This window comes from Bos indicus, chromosome 20, assembly GCF_029378745.1.
Source record: "Bos indicus isolate NIAB-ARS_2022 breed Sahiwal x Tharparkar chromosome 20, NIAB-ARS_B.indTharparkar_mat_pri_1.0, whole genome shotgun sequence".
Taxonomy (NCBI): Eukaryota; Metazoa; Chordata; class Mammalia; order Artiodactyla; family Bovidae; genus Bos; species Bos indicus.
In genome coordinates this window covers 49,300,488-49,309,248 of record NC_091779.1, presented here as the reverse complement: position 1 = coordinate 49,309,248, position 8,761 = coordinate 49,300,488, and the positions used below count along the sequence as shown (strand labels likewise).

Sequence of the window (8,761 nt, the reverse complement as noted above, 5' to 3'; positions counted from 1 at the left end):
GGTATTATACATCTTTCAATGCCATTCTCCCAAATCATCCCACCCTCGCCCTCTCCCACAGAGTCCAAAAGACTGTTCTATAGATCTGTGTCTCTTTTGCTGTCTCACATACAGGGTTATCATTGCCATCTTTCTAAACGCCATATATAAGCATTAGTATACTGTATTGGTGTTTTTCTTTCTGGCTTACTTCACTTTGTTTAATAGGCTCCAGTTTCATCCACCTCATTAGAACTGATTCAAATGTATTCTTTTTAATGGCTGAGTAATACTCCATTGTGTATATGTACCACAGCTTTCTTATCCATTCGTCTGCTGATGGACATCTAGGTTGCTTCCATGTTCTGGCTATTATCAACAGTGCTGCGATGAACATTGGGGTACACGTGTCTCTTTCAATTCTGGCTTCCTCGGTGTGTATGCCCAGCAGTGGGATTCCTGGGTCATACAGCAGTTCTATTTCCACTTTTTTGAGGAGTCTCCACACTGTTCTCCATAGTGGCTGTACTAGGTTGCATTCTCACCAACAGTGTAAGAGAGTTCCCGTTTCCCCACACCCTCTCCAGCATTTATTGCTTGTAGACTTATGGATCACAGCCATTCTGACTGGCGTGCAATGGTACCTCATTGTGGTTTTGATTTGCATTTCTCTGATAATGAGTGATGTTGAGCATCTTTTCATGTGTTTGTTAGCCATCTGTATGTCTTCTTTGGAGAAATGTCTGTTTAGTTCTTTGGCCCATTTTTTGAATTGGGTCGTTTATTTTTCTGGAATTGAGCTGCAGGAGTTGCTTGTATATTTTTGAGATTAGTTGTTTGTCAGTTGCTTCATTTGCTATTATTTTCTCCCATTCTGAAAGCTAAATATAGACCATTTTATTTGTCACTTATAGTTCAATAAAGCTTGAGGAAGAAAATAATTTACCCTGAGAATCTACCTTATGTAGACAATGCCTACCTAAGGTAGTGGGCAGTTGGTCAATGACAAGAATAGACTAGCTGCTCCAGTGGCCACACCACAGGCTGGCAGAAAACACTTAACAAAGGCTCATGGTTTTAACACTAACCCAAAGAGATTCTGAAATTCCAACAAAACTGGTGACTCCTATCTTAATATGTATATATCAAAGGAAGGAACATCATGGTAACTAAAGATAGTTTATTTATTTATTTATTTATTTTTGGAAAGGCAAGCTTTATTTCAAGGCAACATGAAAACAGCAGTCAGGGGTCCACCACCACAAACTGGCAGGAGGGAGAAACAGTCACACGTCCATTTGGCAGTGTCTCAGTGGAAAGTCTCACCACTTTCTGCTGATCGCCCAATACCTGCTCAGTTTCCTCTTCAGATTGAAACTAAAAAGGTTGACTTGAAGATGCCCATTATATCTCTGTTATCCAAACACACTTATTTCAGGATGGAGGACACTTGGAGTCAACTTAATTGAGGGAATCCACTTAATTATTAAGTATTTATACTGAGAATATGGTTAAGTTAGTAGCTTTCTTCACATTTTCACATTTTTAGAAGAGCCACAGAGGTTCCATTCACGTTCTAAGCAGTTGAGCTGGCAAAAATCCATTTCATAGGAAATAGATCACATTCAATTACTCCTCACAACAGCCAACTGGAAGACTATTCCATTGCTTTTGAAGCCCTGGTTGGGTTGGCATCTGCGATGGTAGCCAAATAAATGAGATTTCTGTGTAACACATGCTGGTACTGGACGAACTCATTCGCCCGGCCTTTGTTCTGATATTCCACGATACAGCGGATCAGCTGGTCATTCTCCTCCAGGAGCCGCTGGATAGTCTCCTGATTGACTTCTGCCTTCCCTCTCAGCTAGTCTGGTACGAAAGCCACCGACATCCCGGGAAGCCAGGGTGGAACTCGGCCTCAGGCCCGGCAGATCCCCTGGTCTAGACCGGGGCGGACCTACACCTCCAGACGTACTCAAGATAGTTTAAAGATAAATAAGAAAATTGATTTAATTGATTTTTTTAGTAAATAGGAGTTTAACTTTTTTTTTTCTTTGATCTCAACTGAATTCAAGGCAAGAGGACCTGCAGATAAAATGAAACAGAAAACTAAGCATCACTGTGCTTTCCTTAGTCTCTCATTCATGTCTGACACTTTGCAAACCCACAGACTGTAGCTTACCAGGCTCCTCTGTCCACAGGGATTCTCCATGGCAAGAACACTGAAGTGGGTTGCCATGCCCTCCTCCAGGGGATCTGCTCAACCCAGGGATCAAACCCAGGTTTCACCCATTGCAGGTGGATTCTTTACTGTCTGAGCCACCAGGGAACCCCAGGAATACTGGAGTGTGTGGCCTCTCGCTTCTCCAGGCGATCTTCCCAACCCAGGAACTGAGCCCAAGTCTCCTACATTGAGCATCACTATATTCTCTTTATTTCTCCTATCTCTGAACTATATCCTCTTTATTTCTCCTATCTCTATTTTATGAATCATATTTACAGCTTCTGTCTGTCCCTTTAATCTTGCTGGACTTCATGATTTTCTCAAGCTCCTTTTCTCATCCCAGTTGGTACACACCTCTTGCATTTTATTCATTTTTTTCTTGGCTTCTTTGTACACAATTCTGTGAGCCCTGAATCTATAGTCTCAGTCCCAGTCATGCTCATAAGGTCCAAATCAAGATATCTAATAGCTTATGAAAACATCTATTTGAAATTCCATTAGGAAACATTGAATTATACCTATATCATCAAATAACATCTCATCAACTTACCACCTTCTCCTATTAGTTCAGTTCAGCTCAGTCACTCAGTTGTATCCAACTCTTTGTGACCCCATGGACTGCAGCATGCCAAGCTTCCCTGTCCATCACCAACTCCTGGAGGTTGCTCAAACTCATGTCCTTTGAGTCAGTGATGCCATCCAAGCATCTCATCCTCTGTCATCCCCTTCTCCTCCTGCCTTCAATCTTTCCCAGCATTGGTGTCTTTTCCAACGAGTCAGTTCTTCACATCAGGTGGTCAGAGTATTGGAGTTTCAGCTTTAGCACCAGTCTTTCCAATGAATATTCAGCACTGATTTTCTTTAAGATTGACTGATTTGATCTCCTTGCAGTCCAAGGGACACTCAAGTGTCTTCTCCAACACCACAGTTCAAAAGCATCAATTCCTTGGTGCTCAACTTTATTTATAGTCCAACTTTCACATCCATACATGACTACAGGAAAAACCATAGCTTTGACTAGATGGACCTTTGTCAGCAAATTAATGTCTCTGCTTTTGAATATGCTAAGTTTGTCATAGCTTTTCTTCCAAAGAGCAAACGTCTTTTAATTTCATGGCTGCAGTCACCATCTGCAGTGATTTTTGAGCCCCCAAAATAGTCTCTTACTGTTTCCTCATCTATTTGCCATGAAATGTTTGGACCCTCTCCCATACCAGCTCGCTTACTAATATTTTTTTGTTATTTGCATTTAAACCCTAGTGCCATACCTAATTTCAGTCCTTCATTCTTTCCAATCAGTCACAAATTCATGGTGGTTGTTCCACTTATATAATCATCAAACTGTCCATTTCTCTCCTTACTCAATGCTGTTGCTCTAAAACATGCCATTATGCATTCTAACCTTGCTTTACTGTAGACATGCATATTGTCTGCCTTCCATTAGATTGTATTGAAACACTAGGAATGTTGAAATATTATAACTGCTTCTAAAACTCAAATGTGATAAATGTTTGACTTACCTTTCTTAACTACCTCATGCTTAAAGTGGGATATAGTTGCCCTTACTCTCTTCCCTATACTTTGTGTTGTCTTTTATTCCATACAGACTTCCTTAGACTGCTCTCCAATAGGACACAGTAAGGCTATCTACTCTATAAGCCCTTGTGGTCACATGTTCTAGTAAATGCCAATCATGGAGAGAACTCCAGTAATTTTGTTGAGTGAATAATTAACTCCAGTAAATTTTTATACAATAAAATTGTTCACAATCTCTTGTTTCAACATCAAAAATAAGATACATACCAGTTATCAGGGTTTCAAGTACTTATATTTTTAGGGAAGAGTTTGTACTCCTAAGATTATAAAATGTGTAACTAATACCAATGTAGTAAAAGCCCTCTACTCTCTGTTGCATTAAATAATAATAATAATAATAATAGTGGAGTGATGATAGTTTTTTTGCTGTTACTTGCATGTATGCATGATGGGCAGGATTCTTGACTATGATCCTTCTCTCTTCCCTGTATCCATAGCCTTGTCATAGCCTCACTGTGGGCAGAAACTCTTGGCACTGGGCTTGGCCCAGTATCTTGCTAAAGACAATGATATGTGCAAGTATTTGAATTTCTAGTGCACTAAATCCAAGCTGCAGCCTAAAGACATCTTATGAGTTGCCACTAGTTTGCTTGCACTTTTTACATCACCATGAGAGGATCACACACCCAGGAGGAGGAAAGCCATGAGTCATGACTGAACTGTCCCAGCCAAGACCTGTCTTAAACAGCAAAACCCCAGTGACAAGAAAATGCATTAGAAAAAATGAGTGTTGTTATAAGCCTGAGGGTTTTGAGTAATTTTATGTAACAAGAGCTAACTGATGCAGTTTTATTAAACTTCATTAAAAGTACAGGCAAATCTGAAGCATAACTCAAGCATTCATTGTTAATCAACCCCTTAGGCTGATCACTTACCTCATTAATAAATTTAGCTTATATTCAATTTTATAAAATTTTCTTAAAAGCTGATAGGTGAACCCATATTCAAGAAATCATGGAGATAAACTTTTAGATACTGTTATATACATGAACTATCTAGGGAACAAAACAGACAATGGCTTCATGTCATAAAGAAGAAAAGGTAAATTGGTTGAAATTATTTAAAGCTATATTTCCTTAAACATAGTTACAGGTAAGTTTTCTATTTGACTTTTGAGATATACATGTATTTCTCAATCCTCCCTGGAAAAAAATAATGCTCTGGCAACTAATTATTAGAGTGTGGTAGTAAATGATGTGATTTATAATATGTACTGAAATTTCTTTCTTTATATTTTCAATATAAACAAGCAAACTTTAGTAATCATGATATTTAATTGTACATTACCTCAGACTTTAAGTAGATAGTGTCCTGTAATTAAGCTTTACAAATACTCATAATTATTTTATAAAGGGGTGGAAGTATTGACTGGTTCTGACAACAGCCTTCTAGATTTGAGTTTTTCATGATCAATTAGAGTAGGCAGCATGCAACTCGCAGATTCTAAGGTTGAAAGAAAATAAATGTGTGTATTTACTTTTATTCAAGTGCTTTGGCATGTTTTATCTTTTTATTTTTTTAGACAAGAGGAGCTAATACTTGTGTGTACTATAAACATGAAGTCTGTTTGATAACTATTATTGAAACATCTGTTCTTCTGTATATGACATTTCTGAAATAGGCATTTTTATGTCTCCCCAGTGGTATAATTGAATCCAAGTTTGGCTTGTGTATCTTATATGGATTTCTAGTCCTATTTCAAGAGTTATTCTGTTTTTGGATGTTATCTGTTTTAAAATCTGTGTGCCCAGCATGGAAGAGAGAAAATAAATCAGATTTTGTATTTTGTGGTAAAGCAAGCATTGTGTTACCGAAAGAGTACATGGGGCCCAGCTGCTCACTGCCCCAAAGTCAATAAACAGGCCAGGTTGGTGGAAAGGAAAGTTAGCTTTATTTCAGATGCTGACCACTGCAGGTAGTGGGTAGCAGACAACTGTCTAAAGGCCAACTCCCCCTGCCTACTGGCAACCAGTGGGGCAAGAGCTGTTATAGACAGAGGTCAGGGGGAGGGGGCACTACATGCAGAAACAGCACAGTCATTTATGAGTTATCTTCAAACTGATTGTAAGTAGTCTGACCAGGATCATCTTGGTTGTATTAGATTCAGTTAATCTTTAGTTTCAGGGTCCGTTTGTTCCCATTTCTTTGCAGCCAATTCTCAGAATTGTGGCAGCTCCTGTCCTGCATACAGTCTGGTCATCATGTAATTAACTACTTTCACCTGGGGTTTCATTATCTATAAGACAGCTCACAGGATATGGCTCAGAATATTATCTATAGTCCTTGAGAAGGAACTAAAGATCCTTGACTATGCTTAATGATTACATTATTATTATTTAGTTTCCTTTGGCCCTTTTCCTTTGTTTTTACATGTTCTCATTTCTCTGATTAAACTTATTCTTTGACTAAAGTTGTCCACAGGCAAAAGGCAGGCAGAGGACGTGGTGAGAGGTCAAGGACCTTTGGGCCTCTATCTGTTCCAATTGTGCTTAAACAGTTATGGGTTACAGGCTACCTTGATACCTGATACGCTGGGGACTGAGGGCAATTCCTGGAGAACTGAGATTAAAACTGTCATTCATCAATATTCCCAGAAGATGGAGGAATGGAACCTCAGTCTTGTTGGGGGATCTAAGAAGAACACCACAGAAATCTGCAACATTACTTCTTTTAGACAAGAAATCCACATTGTGGCTTCAAAATCACTTTATTTACAATTTGGTAGAAATCTGCTTAAAAGTGATATAAAATGTCAAATGGGCCTAGTCAGTATATAACCTAAACATAAGCCAAAATGTTAATCCTTGTATGAACAATCAGTTTGCGTAGATGTTACTTATTTAATGGCACATTTCGTGCTCTGTATTTTATGAACTTTAAGGCTTTTTTTTTTTTTTTTTTTTCCATAGTGAAAAACTTCCCAAACAAGACAAATTCAATGATTATCTTTGGACAGATTGTAGCCACTTTCGTTGACATTGCCTGAACATATGTAAAATAGCTTATGTCTATTTCTGTTTCTATACCTCAACTAAAATATATGCATCAATGATTCTACTTACATTTGATTAAGCTGTCACTTAATTTTTATTCCATAATACTGCAACCAGCCTTAACACTTGGTCAGGGTTCTTGAGGTTTGAAAAAAAAAAATGTTTGAAACAGTACTGGAGAGCTTTTAAAATAAATGATACATTACACAGACATTAACAGAATGGAAAAATGGTAATCTCAATAGGTGCGGGAAAAATTTTTTAACAAAATTCAACATTGACTAATGATAAAAAAAAATCTCTTACAGAATAGGTATAGAAGGAATGAACTTAGGCACATTATCCATACATGAAAAGCCCATGGCTAAAATCATAATCAGGGCTTCACAAGTGGCATTAGTGGTAAAGAACCTGCCTGCCAAGGCAGGAGACATAAGAGACACGGGTTGAACCCCTGGGTTGGGAAGATCCCCTGGAGGAAGACATGGCAACCTACTCCAGTATTTTTGCCTGGAGAATCCCCATGGACCGAAGAGCCTGGTGGGCTACAATCTATAGGGTCACAAAGAGCTGAACACATCTGAAGGGATTGAGCACAGGCACACACGACTTCATAATTAATGAAGAAAAAGACAAACTTTTCCTCTAAGATAGTACAAGGCAAGGTTACCCACTGTTGCCACTTCTATTTAAGTAGTACCAGAATTCTTAAGCGGAGATGGCAATGACACCTCACTCCAGTACTCGTGCCTGGAAAATCCCATGGCCGGAGGAGCCTGGTGGGCTGCAGTCCATGGGGTCACTACAAGTCAGACACAACTGAGAGACTTCACTTTCACTTTTCAGTTTCATGCATTGGAGGAGGAAATGGCAACCCACTACAGAATTCTTGCCTGGAGAATCCCAGGGACGGGGGAGCCTGGTGGGCTGTTGTCTATGGGATCGCACAGAGTCAGACACAAGTGAAGCGACTTAGCAGTAGCAGCAGAATTCTTAAAAAGATGAATGAGACAATGATGACAAAAAAGAATCCAACTCAAGAAGGAAAGAAGTAAAATTACCTGTGTTTTCAGAGAGATGTAGAAAATCCTAGAGACACAACAGGATACTGCTAAAACTAACAAATGGATTTATAAATACTGCAGGATCACAATTAACAAAAACCAGTCATTTTTCTATATACATGCAGTGAATTATCTAAAAAATAATTTAAGAAAAAAATCCCATTCAAAATGGGATCCAAAAAATCCCATTCAAAAAAATCCCTAAGAATACTTAGGAATACTTGGGCTTCCCTAGTTGCTCATAATGTAAGTAAAGAATCTGCCTGTAGTGCAGGAGACACACTGGTTTGATCCCTGGGTCAGGAAGTCCCCTGGAGAAGGGAATGGCTACCTATTTACGGTATTCTTGCCTGGAGAATTCCATGGACAGAGGAGCCTGGCAGGCTATAGTCCATGGGGTTGCAAAGAGTCGGACATCACTGAGTGACTAACACTTTCACTTAGGAATAAACCTGACCATAAACATCCTTCACTGAAAATCATAAAATATTAATGAAGAAATTTAAAGGAGACACAGATAAATGGAAAGAAAATCCACAATCATGGAAAAATTAATGTTGTCAAAATGTCTACACTACCCAAAATGATCTACAGGTTCAATGCAATATCTATAAAAATCCCTTTACAGAATTAAAAAAAAAAATACAATCCTAAAAATCATATGTAGCCACAAACGCCCTGAAGTCCTCAAAGCAACATTGAGCAGAATAACAAAGTCAGAGCATCACACTTCCTGACTTCAAAATAAGTTATAGCAAGCAAAACAGTATAGACTGATGTAAAAAGAGACATATAGACCAGGTGAACAGAATAGGGACCTCAGAAATAAATCTGTAAATGTATGATTCCCTTATTTTCAGAATTCTATCCAAGAACATACAATAGAGAAAGATTACTTCTTTAAC

At 38.6% G+C, this 8,761-nt stretch overlaps 1 pseudogene; it reads right to left on the bottom strand.

Moving 5' to 3' along the window:
* Positions 1-1,176: 1,176 nt before the first annotated feature.
* LOC109574696 (SS18-like protein 2 pseudogene) lies at positions 1,177-1,885 on the bottom strand (annotated as a pseudogene).
* Positions 1,886-8,761: the final 6,876 nt, after the last annotated feature.